We start from the raw sequence: 13,530 nt of genomic DNA on the forward strand, positions 1-13,530 counted from the left end.
CCAACAGTAACCCAATTTCCGCCAGCACCCTGCTGGCTAACAGTACTGGTGGCAGCCGTTGTTAACCTAGGCCTCAACTTATCCGGTATGGAAATCTGTATTGTTGTCCACATCCGTCCATCCATCCATCCATTTTCCAACCTGCTGAATCCGAACACAGGAGCCAATCCCAGCCAACACGGGGCACAAGGTAGGGAACCAATCCTGGGCAGGGTGCCAACCCACCGCAGGACACACACAAACACACCCACACACCAAGCACACACTAGGGCCAATTTAGAATCGCCAATCCACCTAACCTGCATGTCTTTGGACTGTGGGAGGAAACTGTTGTCCACATATTGATCTTAAAAAGATTACTCCAGATGCCCTTCCTGACGTAATCCTCCCCGTTTATCTGGCCTTGGGACCTGCACAAAGAAACACATAGTTTTGTGCATCCCCTGTGGCTGGGTTACTAACTCTATATATTATAATGCCAAAATAATAAACACAAGTTAACATGTGTTGAGTGTAATGTCTTTCCAGACACAAGTCTTTGATGAGGCTAAAGAAAGATAACAGTGGTGCAATGAAAATGCTGAGGTGAAAGGGGTGGGTTCAGGAGCCCCAGAACTGGAAGTGAAGTCATACGACCTTGATGTGTTGGTTTCCAAACCTGCAGAGGAATGGAGAGGAAAGTGTTATAAGGCAGTGCCAACCTGTGGCACGAGGTGTATTTGCACATCATCAAGCCCTAAAGTTGTCTCCTAGGCACACATGTGTGACAACGTATACATATGTATAAATATATACAGTACGTATGTACAGTATATATACAATACATATGTGTAAGTATTATATGATCTTGTGATAAATTCTGCAAGCTTATCACTTATGGAAACTTTATTTTGAATTAGCATAATTAATCATTTTAGACAAATCATGTTTACCCATTATGTAAATACCCAGCCTTTAGCTTCTATCTACTGTAACCGGAAAGCACCACAAGAAGCATAATTTACAGCTGAAATATTTTTTAATTAATTGTAAATTAGAGATTTTGTCAGTCAGTCAGTCATTTTCATCCATCCATCCATTATTCAACCCGCTATATCCCAATACAGGGTCACGGGGGTCTGCTGGAGCCAATCCCAGCCAGCACAGGGCGCAAGGCATGAACAAACCCCGGGCAGGGTGCTAGCCCACCACAGGGCACACACACACACACACACACTAGGGACAATTTAGGATTGCCAATGCACCTAACCTGCATGTCTTTGGACTGTGGGAGGAAACCGTAGCACCTGAAGGAAACCCACTCAGACACAGGGAGAACATGCAAACTCCACGCAGGGAAGACCCGGGAAGCAAACCCAGGTCTCCTTACTGCAAGGCAGCAGTGCTACCACTGCGCCACCTTAGAGATTTTGTTCAGTAGGAAATATCTTTGAAATGGTACAATTTGTCATTTGCATTGTAGCGACATTGTCATTAAATAATCCAGAAAAAAAGAACTAAACTGAAAATTGCATCAATGCTAACAAGAAAACTCACCCTTAGACTTGGTGAAGCAACACTGGGAGGAAAACATTTCTTTTACATTCAAATGAAAACAGGAGAAAGGCAATCTTCTAAGAATACAGGCTTCCTCAGTGTGTGGCAAATGTATATTAACACAATAGAATCAGTCTAGCAGAGATTTGTCTGTTCTTTTTTAAAAATGAAGAAAATGTAGAGAGCCTTACACAGGGTTTGATCTATAAAGAAAGAATGAAGGAGTTGAATTTTCTCAGTTTAATCAAAATAGAGATTAAGAGGTTCCATTATATAAGTTTTTAAAATGATGAAGCTAATGGGCAAAAGTGATACCAATTTTTATTTTAAAACCTGTACTCCAACAAAATAGCAGGGTAATGTAAACCTTCTTCATTCAGGTTGTTATCCTGTGCACAGTTTTCAGTTTATTATGTTGTTTTCGATCTAACACAGGCTTCAGATGCCTTGCCATTGCTGTAGTGCTGCATTGCAACCTAAAACATAGTTCTCAGTTTTTCTTTCTGATCATTTGGCTTCTTGCCATTGTTCTTTGACTCATTGACTAACACCTGAATTTTGGGTCTGGCCCATCACAGCTGTGGAAATGCCCAATTTTCTCATCAAACATGTGATTTGCATTCTATATTTGTGAAACTCATAATTTTCATTACTCATTTTAGGCATCAATGCTTTTTATATTTGGGCTATTACCCAAATCCAGTGCAGAGTTATTAACCTAAACTTGTCGATTCCTTTTACTATACAAAGTTTTCAGAAGACTAATTCCCAGTCTAACTCAAATTAAAACACCCATCAATTCAAGCAATCGCAGTGTTATTTCCTTTAATGGGGCCACTTTAAAGCATGAACCTTCCAAACTCATGACAATTCATGTTTTGCTTCTTCTTTATTGTATGCAACCATGCAATTGTTTTCTTAATGGTATCACAAATATACAGTATGTAGTTGGTGAGATCTTCAGGATTTTTTTCTCAATTTAATAACATCATGGAATGGCCTCTAGGTGAAGGGGCACCAATTTCTCTCACAACAAAATCCACTCCTTTGTGAGATCTGCTACGTGCAATACATTTTTTTTTTACAAAGGTTGAACTCATTCAAAGTCTGAACAGGTTTGTATTGTTCTAGTTCATATTTCTTGAGATACTTTCTGATAGTAGCTGGCAACAGAAGTGGGCTAGGTGAAATTACAAATCGTACTACTTGAGTCATTGTTAGGCTACACGGCTCATCTTTAGTGTTTTCAGTCGGAAGCCAATTTAGTCACAAGAATCTGACAACACCTGTCACTTTATTTGATAGGTAAATGTACAGGAAGGCTCATGTAAGATTTACCTTAAAGGTTGCCTTGAGATACCTATTCTGCTGTCTCATTATTATCTGGAATTTTTTCAAAAATATCAAGTTCTGTATAACCCTGAACCATGCAACTACATATAATGTATAAATCAGCATTCATTTTACGCTTTTAAATGTTTGACTGGGTACACTATATCAATAGCTATAACCAAAACTGCACTGTAACATTAATATTTAATTCTGTTAAAACATAAAAAATTGACTGAATCATACAAATACTACATAAAAGTTAGAATGAGGGGCACATATGGAGATTATTTAGAGACAAGTTTTTCATTAATTTATGTGCAGTGCAGGTGAAATCAGAACCTCATAAATCTTCATCTCTCAGCTTGAAAATATTCTGGAAACAGGTGAACAGATATGAGATTTGTTGTTACAAGCTTAATTGGAAACCCTACAACATACTTGTGTCTCCAAGCTCCAGCTATATATGTACCTAGAGGAGACAGAGTGAAAAATAATTGCAACCAGATGCCAGCCCACCTTGAGCAGACATTTATATTTTGCTTTTAGCTCAGACCTTGTTGGACATCTTTTTTCACTTTGTCGATTTACTTTCCTCAATATGTTGTGTCTATCTTGTTTACTTTAATGGTAAGCCACATTATTTTTATAATAAATATACTTTTACACCTCTATCTGTCTTGCAGTTGCTTTGGACATCTGCTGTTCTACCTGAAATAGGGAAAAATAATCCTGCTTGTAGGGGATCAAGTGCAAATATGGTAACCTTCTTTATCAGAGTTCTTCATTTTTAATTCAAGTAGTAGTTAGTTCACTATCTCTTCTGCTTCCTTGTTGCTGATTTCATTTATGGGAGAAGCAATATTTATTGGGCAAGAACAATATACTGTATAAAACAGAAAAAAGGTCTATAAAAGGACTGTATTATAATACAATGCCCCTTAAAAGGTCAAATTAGCTAAAATAAAAAGAGTAAACACTCATGCAGTGCAGTTTAGTTAAGCTGAAGAAAAACTGCCTATTTATCCAATATCTGTTTTTTAATTCCACCTTTTCCATTACAAGGTTGTAGAAAGAAAGTTAGAAACTATCTTTACATCATCATATATAAGGGTTATTAATATATACAAATTTTATAATTTTTTTTATATTAGTGTAGGATTATGGTGTAATTGAAATATTCAAGCTAACTGAGTGTAACTATTAAAATACACTAGGTTGTCATGTAATATATGTAAATTAAATATTGCTGAAATTATCTCATTTCTAGTAATTACAATGCCATGTAAAATTTCAGACTAGCAAGCATTTTGATTTTCCCCTGTCTTCCAATTTTGACAAAAGATCTGAGACTAGAGACTGGCAGTCCCATCTTAATTATAGCTATTCTGCGAGGATGAAGTGATGTTGCAAAGATAATTATGTCAGTACAGATTGCATATTTATTGATTCATGCTGGAATTTAACCAGATGTAATGTAGCAGAGTATGCAATCTAACTATTTTACCACTTTATAAATGTATGGACAAAATGTAAATGATAAAAGATATGATTTGTAATTAGAGCAGCAGGATTCAGTGATGTCTGTAATAAGACATTGTTATATTTTTCTCTTTTTGTTTTAATTTTTTTTGTTAACAAAATGTATGGAGCCACACATGGTGATGTCTAGAATCTGATACTTAAAGTTCAGCAGGAGGATGAATGGAGAAGGATGTTGTCCCCAACTTGCATTTAACTAAGCAATCGTGCATGTAGTGGCAGCACAATTCAACACATATACATGGCTATAATCCTTATAATGTTGCTAATCTATTTTTGTTCCATAGTTAAAAGTGTCAATAAAAATGCCTTTGAACTGTGTGGGGTAAAGGACATTTTACTATTTGTGAGTTAGTTCAGTTTAATCTGAAACCAAACATAAACTTGTTAAAAAAAGATCAAACCTTCCGAAAAAAAAGGAAATCTCTTACTTTTGGCATTTGGAGGTGCACAGACTTCGTAATCAGTCCATGATCCCTAAATTCCATAACCTCAGTCAGTTGTGGCATGGCAGACCAGCTGCCTTTTTTCTATGCTGAAAATGTATTTTCTGATGGAACTGTTAAACCTGCAATCATTTGAATATGAGAAGGAAAACCAAATTATCAATGTAGTTGAATGTAAAATGTAACCCATATTTATTTTATAAGTACCAACAATTTTGTGAAATGCAGTCTACTCTGAGTTAAATATAAATATATATGCAAACTCAGATTCATGGGGCTTTACAAAACTATCACTGGTATTTTTTCTTTACATTTATAGTACTGTGTAAAAATCTATGGCCACACTAGAAACATTTTTTAAAGCTAATTATCTGAGATAGTGTTTATTTGCTTGTTAGAACACTATGTAACATTAGAATAAACACAGATAAGCAACAATTCAATACAAAGTAACAGGAATGCCTTTATTTTTCTTTACTTTTCTTTTTTATAAACAAGTCAGTGTTTTGTATGCTTTGAACCTAAACATGACTAGCACGTGAGAAGTCTAGTCAAAAACAGTGACCCCCATATAAAAATGGGACTACATAAGGAAGAAGTAAAAGAAGTATTATGTATGCTGTCTCTTAACGGTGGCAATTCACTTCTATTTTTTTCAAGCAGTCCAAGCTTCTTGCAGGATATTACATAACTCTTCTTTTGTCTTTGGCCAGATTTTGTTCTGTTCTCTGCACTTGGCATGAAATGCTTTTCCTTTTGAGAACACAAATGCAGCAGAGTAGTGTATTTTGAAACCAAATTCACCGGATTTGGCCCCATGTAAGTTTTTGTTTATTTCCAAAACTGAATGTCGCCCTGAATATCCAAAGACTTTTAGATATTGGTGACATTCAGACTGTATACAAATGCTGTCACAACCACTTTGCTTCAGAAAAATGACTTAGTTTAGAAAACATAAGGCCCAAACTGTTGCTTTAAACATGTATCTTCTGTATAATTTATGGTCCACAGAAATGTCAAAGACTTTTTGCGGAATAACCAAAATATGTTAAACTTTGTTCAAAGCGATACCTCTATACTTGACATTATGTCAAAACAGGCATGTCCCTGCACACTACAAAAATATACAACCCTTAAACCACAGAAGTCTAAGGCTTCTTTTACTGCTGGCCTTTTAAAAGAAGCACAGTCTACTACTTCCATTTGTAGATCATAAGCTGCTGTATAAGAGGCTGCAGGGAAATGGCTGGCTTTCTGTCAGAACTACTAAAATTTGCCCTTGAAGGGGCTGCATGGCTAAGGAGCAAGCACTACCATCAGATAGCCAAGAGGTGTTCTAGCTACAATACTATGTGATTGTTTTCCAAATATTAAAAAACAGCTGATTGGGAAGAGCAGGGTATTATTTGGGAAATTGCTTGTAATTAGTTAAAATAGCTATGAAATAAGGAAATTACATTTGTAAGATCTGCTTTGATCTGACCAAACACAGATGCCCCCAGTCAAATGGACAGTCACCCGGTTTTATATCTTCAAAGATCACTTTAAATTATTTAAAATATTCTATTAAAAAGTGTAATACCTTTATAGTTGTGTTTGGTCTTAAAGTCATGTTAATGCTATGGTGACTTTTGGTGTTACTTTTTATCAGGGTGTGTTCCTGTTATAATATTCTTTCTATAAATGTGCTTATTAATGAAACAGACCTCAGGTATTTCACCATTTCTATAACTTTATTCTGTTCTTTGTTACCTGTTATGAGTTTCTCATTAATAAATCATCAATTATTGTATTATTTGCCTACTATCACTGTGATTAGTTCCTAAAGGTATAGCACCATTTCTGTGGACACAAGCTGCAACTCAGCCTCTGTGGTTCGCAGTTTGAATATCCATAGTTGATGAAAGTATTCTTTAATAGTTAGCCTTTCACTTATATGTAACACACATTAAGTTAAGCTGTCTGGTCTCTGAGGTTTTACTGTAAGCACAGTAACCAGTAGGGGACACCACCGAGCCCCAAATCACAGCATCACTCAGATTCACCACAGTCATGGTTCAATTAAAGTCACACACAGTGCAGAAAACCACAATTAAAAGAGCACAAGCACAGATATTCAGAGGTGTTTCCCCCTTCTTCTACTTCACCCGGTGAGCTTTGTCGTCTGCCTCCCGATGCTGACTTTTCAGGTAAGATCGATTGGCTTATTTTATACTGGACCTAGGAGTGCTTCTGGTGCTAGGGCATAGCTCATTGGAAGGATTCACAGGTCAAGCAGAAGTCTGCGAGAATGGGGACCAAGAATCTCTGCAGCACCCTCTGGCATCACTTATGGAATCCAACAGGGCTGCTACACAGCCTTACAGGCTCCAGCATAAATTGTGGATGTCTATATGGGTGCTGAGGCCAAGATGTGCTGCCAACTAACGTATTGGGGGAGCAGATCATCCAGATTGATTGCCTCCTCCATCTTTCCATTTTACTGGCCTCCCAGCCACGTAAGGAACCTTGTCCTATTCTAGCGGGGATGCCCCCCCATGCATGTCATCTATCACAACACACACTAAGCAAATGGTGCTTAGCCTCAGAGGTTGTTTATGAAATATTACTTATGTAACACATACTGTGGTAGATGTTTATTCTTTGAGGTTTTATTATAGTATAAAGCACATGCTAGTTTTTAGTGTTTAATCTCTTAGGTTGCATATAAAAAAACAGCATTTGGACATAGTTGGATTGTTTTCTAGGATTCTGTAACCTTTAGCATTATAAACAATGGCAAGTCAAGCTAATACAAACATTATAGTAACTTATAAATAATGTATCTCGTAAACACAAAATTAGTCTTTTCATCTAAGAGCATCAATTTGGAGTGAGATCAAAGGTTCACTCTCCTGTTCTTGTAGTGAAGCTGGTTGAATTGAGAAACTTAACATCTTTGTAAACTCATAACTAGGTAAAATGCCTACATAGATTTCATTGGGCTAATTACTATTATAATTCTACCTTTTGAAACACCCACATATCTTTCTTTGGACTAATTATGGTTATAATTCTAAATTTTATGGGTCATTCAGTTTTTGTCACCATTGGAGACCAACAATGCCAGCTGACAGAAAATGATTTAATTTTTATAGCTACAGTATTATACATACTGTATACCTGTGTATATTTGGAGTTTCAAAAGACAATCAAGCCTTGTGTCTATGTACTGTATACTCTGTGTAAGTGTTATAATGTGATTCTGGATAGCAAATCTTCAGTAGCCCTTTTAAAATATAAAACAATATTAAGAAAATGAATTTGTCTATGTTCTGATGTTATTCTGTTATTTGCTCAACACAGTATATATACTGTATCTCTTTGTTGTGTGTGTTAACATAAACAGGTGCTACAGTGGACAACTGGGGGGGGATGTTGAAGGTTAGAGGTCAAACAATCAAAACTGGCCATTTATTGCATAGATCATCAAACAGAAAACCCATCAATGGGCTCAGCAGAGCATGTGGAAAATTAATCAACTCAGGACCCAGTGTTTAGCCATGCTGATTATACCCTGGAAAACTGAGCATGAGATCACAAGTGTGAGAAAACTAATGTAAAAGGAGTTCATTCGTGACAAAGGCAAGGGAGACAGATCAATTTGCAATATTCTGTTCTGTGCCCATGCAACAAAGCAGAAACATGAAAGCTGAATGTTAAGGGACCCTCCCTATGAACTCAACAAATCAATAAACATCAGTGGTAAAGAAAAAAGTTTCTAATTCTGTTGTGTACCCCGGGGCCCTCAATGTTGCTCTGAAGTTGTGATGAACAGAAATGGCCTTTGTGATGTGTCTTTTTCACCTGTTTGGTGTCATCCATCAAGACAGGCTGATCAAGGTGGACAGTGGTCTGTTTAAGAAGGAAAAAAAAAGAGAGTGTGATTTTCTTAAAGTTTCAGTCTTACATACTTTCTACTTTTATTTACAATGAATATCTTAAAGATAACACATTCTAGATAAGTGCTTGCTTTATTCTTTCATTTATTTTACCAAAATATTAAAACGTATCAATATATTTATTGAGAACAAAACATAAAGTGTGTATTTCAGCAGAAATGCAAGATTCTGGCTCAGGGTTTACTGTAAAATTGGTGGTCAATGGTGCTATAAAGCTATTAGTACTTTGGAACAGATTGCCTTTATTCAGTTTTCTTCATTTGATATAATAAAAATTCTGTATTGTTTGATGTGAGTATTTTCTTCAGGGAATCTAGACAACAAGGTATTAATAACAAATATTTTATATTTGGAATTGTTTTGTTTTACTGAAACATTTTTTTATTTAATACCATTCATTTGAACTCAATCTTTTAATTCATTTACCTTTACACAAAAAGTACATTGTATTTTATTTACAGGGACAATTCAGTTACACACATACAGGACTTGCAGTATATAGGAGGAGAGAGAGTCACCGTCACACAACTTCTAGTTCTCTTCTCTTGGGTTCTATAGAACCTGGCCTTGATATGTAGGGTCTGCTGCCATCATTATAAGCCACATAACATGTCTCTAGCCTGTTAAAATACTGAATATTTGTGTTCCAGTTTCTTATGACATTAAGCTACTATTGAAGCAAGGGTCCCATATACTAATGGTACTCATCACTCATTATTTTTAAATGTACTATGTACATGACGTGGTCTTTTGTGTGAAGTTATCAATGCAACAAAAGCCTAGAGTTATCCTTCTATTTTCTACCGGTGTCATTGAGTGTTGTGTTAAACAAATACGAGGGGGGACCCAAAAATGACCGGAATTTTGTTGTTGTTAGGTTGGTACTTGTAGTACGTGGTTGGGCCGCTAGGGCGATCTAGTTACACTCCTCACAAGTCAGTCTGCCAAGTGCCATCAGTCTGGAAGGTTGTGCTTGTGTTCAGTGAATTTTTTTGTAAAAGTAGTTTTGTGCAAGCGTCGTTTTTTTACGATGGCCGATTATCGTGAGCAACGCGCGGCAGTGAAATTTTGTTTTCTTCTTGAAAAAAGTGTTGCAGAAACTATTGTTATTGAAACGGTATGACAACCCTGAACCACCCACCCTACTCACCGGATTTAGCTCAGAGTGATTTCTTTTTGTTCCCTCGGATGAAAAAAGACTTGAAAGGAAGGCATTTTGCTGACGTCGAAGAGGTAAAACAAGAAACGACCAGAGCATTAATGGGCATTACTTCAGACAAATTTAAAAAATGTTTCGAACAATGGAACAAACGGTTAGATAAGTGTATTTCCGCCAATGGAGAGTACTTTGAAGGAGACTAATTGTAGTTTGTACAGAAAATTAAATTAAACACGTTTTAAAAATATTTCCGGTAATTTTTGGGTCCCCCCTAGTATACTGTAGAAGAGAGAAAGATGTACAGTCCCTGGATTTTGACCTGGGAAACCTTAGGTGTATTTCTTGAGATGAGCAGCAATGTACATAAACCAGTGGTTTTAGAGTTAGGGCTTACGCAAGCTACAAAGAGTACTTTACACAGCTCTCGTCTGCAAAGTACAAACTCAGTGAAATAGCTTAAGGACTCTTATATAAGCAAACAGTCCATGGGCAGCACTATGAATCTGCTCTTTAAGAAATATGTTAGAAGATTTTGAATCTGATTAGAACAGACTGTGAGTGCTATTCGGAGGAGAAATTCCTAACAAATACATTTCCTTTGACCATGTAAGAAAGGACTTCACAAACAGAGAATCATGAATCCCTGGAATGGTGGTATGGTATGGTACAGCAAATGAGCTGCAGAATATACAAGAGACAATCCCAAATGGCAAATATTGCAAATTTAAGCAGGGCAGAGAGAAGCAGTGGTCCTTAAAAGCCTATTGCAGTATAAAAATAGCACCTCACCCTCCAGACTCAATAACATCTTCTCCGCAAAGTGCAGAAGTGTTTCTTTAACTCACCCAATTAAGTTGTGTGTCTAGTTCACAAATGGTGTAGATTTGAGGGCCCTAGTTAAATTTCAGGTGTGGGTTGTACAGCAGCAGATGCTAATGGCAAGCGATCATGCCTTGAAGGCACAATAAACGGCATGGAACTCTTATAAACTGCTCTGTTAATATAAATACTGTGGTTTCTCACAAATGAATTGATTACAGTGGCAAGAAAGAAAGGTCACATTAATGGGGTTTAATCTAGAAGTTGTGCTTTATTTGGCAGTACCAGCAACATGGTGTCAGGCAGAATTAAGTAGCCTACTGAAAAGCTCTGTGTTACTGCATGAGTAATCAGCCAAAACAAAAAAGACAGCAGATCTATATTTAAATAAATAAATAATAAATAAATAATAATAATTTCTTCACCAGATTGACTTGTTATGAAGCTTCTAAAATATAGCAATACAATTATATAGTACACACCAGAAGTGACTCTACTCCATAGGGCCCTTGAGCTAGGCCCTCAGCCTGCAATTGCTTTGTGCTGGGTATGACGTTAACCTGCATCCAGCCCTCCAAGCAGTTCCTCCAGCTTACAGGTAAAACTATAAAAAAAGTCACACTGTTCCAATGTGGTGCTGAGGTGTCACCCGCTGCATTCAGGTCCCAATCCAGGTGGTTCATTGTGTTGTGGGTGTGGCAACATTCTATCAGCACATGCTCCCAACCTGTACCATCCAATTCATTATCACAGGGGCTAGAGCTTTTCACAACAGTATTGGGTGCAAGGCAGGAGCAAACCTAGCCCAAACACAGCCTGTAAAATGTATGTCAGCGAAACAAACTCTCCCCATATACTAAAATTTGAAATTTTTGTAAAAAAAAAAAAAAAATATATATATATAATATATATATATTATTATATATATATATATATATATATATATATATATATATATATATATATATATATATATATATATATACAGTCGGGTCATGACCGTAATTCGTTCCAAAACTCTGGTCACAAACCAATTTTGTTGTGACCCGAAGTAATTTCCCCCATAGAATTGTATGTAAATACAATTAATCTGTCCTGGACCGTATTTGCTGTATGTAAATATATATACGCTCGTTTGCGCTCTCTCTCTCGCTCGCTCACGCACTCTCTCTCTCTCTCTCTATAGCTCACTCGCACGCTCCCGGTCTCTCTCATTCGCTCGCGCTCTCTCTCTCTCGCTCTCTCTCACTCGCTTGCTTGCTGCACAGGGAATGCTCAGGGAGAGACTGAACATGTGCAGAAATCATCGGCACGTACGAACATGAAGGGAAACTGGCTTGTTCGTCATCCGAGTGTGTGGTCGTGAACAGATGCAAAAGTTTGCCGAACTTTCTGGTTGTAACCCAATTTGTACATGGTCCGAGACATTCGTGACCCGAGGTTCCACTGTATACAGTATATATATATATATATATATATATATATATATATATATATATATATATATATGGTTGAAATAGTTTACTGTGAAATAATGCAAAGAGTATGCGACACGTGTTTCGCCCTAATTCTGGGCTCATCAGGCGTACACACTCACTGCACTCCCTTCCGGGAATCATATAGTGGCTGAATAAAGGACTGCAGGATCCAAAAAGGAATGTTGGAGCATTAAGCTGGTCATCTCCGTTTAATCCAGCTAAATCAAAATGAACAAAAATGGTCTCTATGGGCAGAGATGCAACTGAAAAGTACAGAATGAAAAGAAAAGCCATCCGGTCTGACAGTTCTGCTGGTATTGATCACCATAGGAGCTCTGCCTGCAGTGCATTCTATTCAAAGTGAAATTTTTGGGAAGCTGCATAATTTATAGGTGGGAGAACTGAAAGCGGTCTCAATGGGCATCTTCTCAGTATTGAGGAGAAAAAAGTAAAGGAGAAGGTTAGCTTAAGTGACAGGGTGGTAGTGCATACCTCAGATGAACCTGGAGAGTGATCCACAGATGCACATATGTCTGTGTGTCCATCTGGTTGCGATTTCTCTGTCATTCCAAAAGGCAATGTATCATAAACATTAGCACTGCTTTTATGAATCCCATATGAAATGGCTTATAACAGACAGATATGCATTGCATGTTGTACTGCAAATGTTAGCACCGAGGCATAGGTCTATGCTAATTGGATTTCAACCCATCTTAGACAGGTAGCACAGCTAGTGTGTCTGTGTGCATGTGTCTATATATACATACATACACTATATATATATATATATATATATATATATATATATATATATATATATATAATAGATATATATATATATATAATATATATATATATATATATATATATATATATATATATTATATATATATACGTATATATATATATATATATATATATATATTATATATATATATATATATATATATATATATATTATATATATATATATGGCGGCATGGTGGTGCAGTGGTAGTGCTGCTGCCTCGCAGCAAGGAGACCTGGGTTCACTTCCCGGGTCCTCCCTGCATGGAGTTTGCATTTTCTCCCCTTTGTCTGCGTGGGTTTCCTACGAGTGCTCCGGTTTCCTCCCACAGTCCAAAGACATGCAGGTTAGGTGGACTGGCGATCCTAAATTGTCCCTAGTGTGTGCTTGGTGTGTGGGTGTGTATGTGTGTGTGCCCTGTGGTGGGCTGGCACCCTGCCCGGGATTTGTTCCTGCCTTCTGCCCTGTGTTAGGATATAGTGGGTTGGATAAT

Source organism: Erpetoichthys calabaricus, chromosome 15 (genome assembly GCF_900747795.2).
Source record: "Erpetoichthys calabaricus chromosome 15, fErpCal1.3, whole genome shotgun sequence".
Lineage (NCBI taxonomy): Eukaryota > Metazoa > Chordata > Cladistia > Polypteriformes > Polypteridae > Erpetoichthys > Erpetoichthys calabaricus.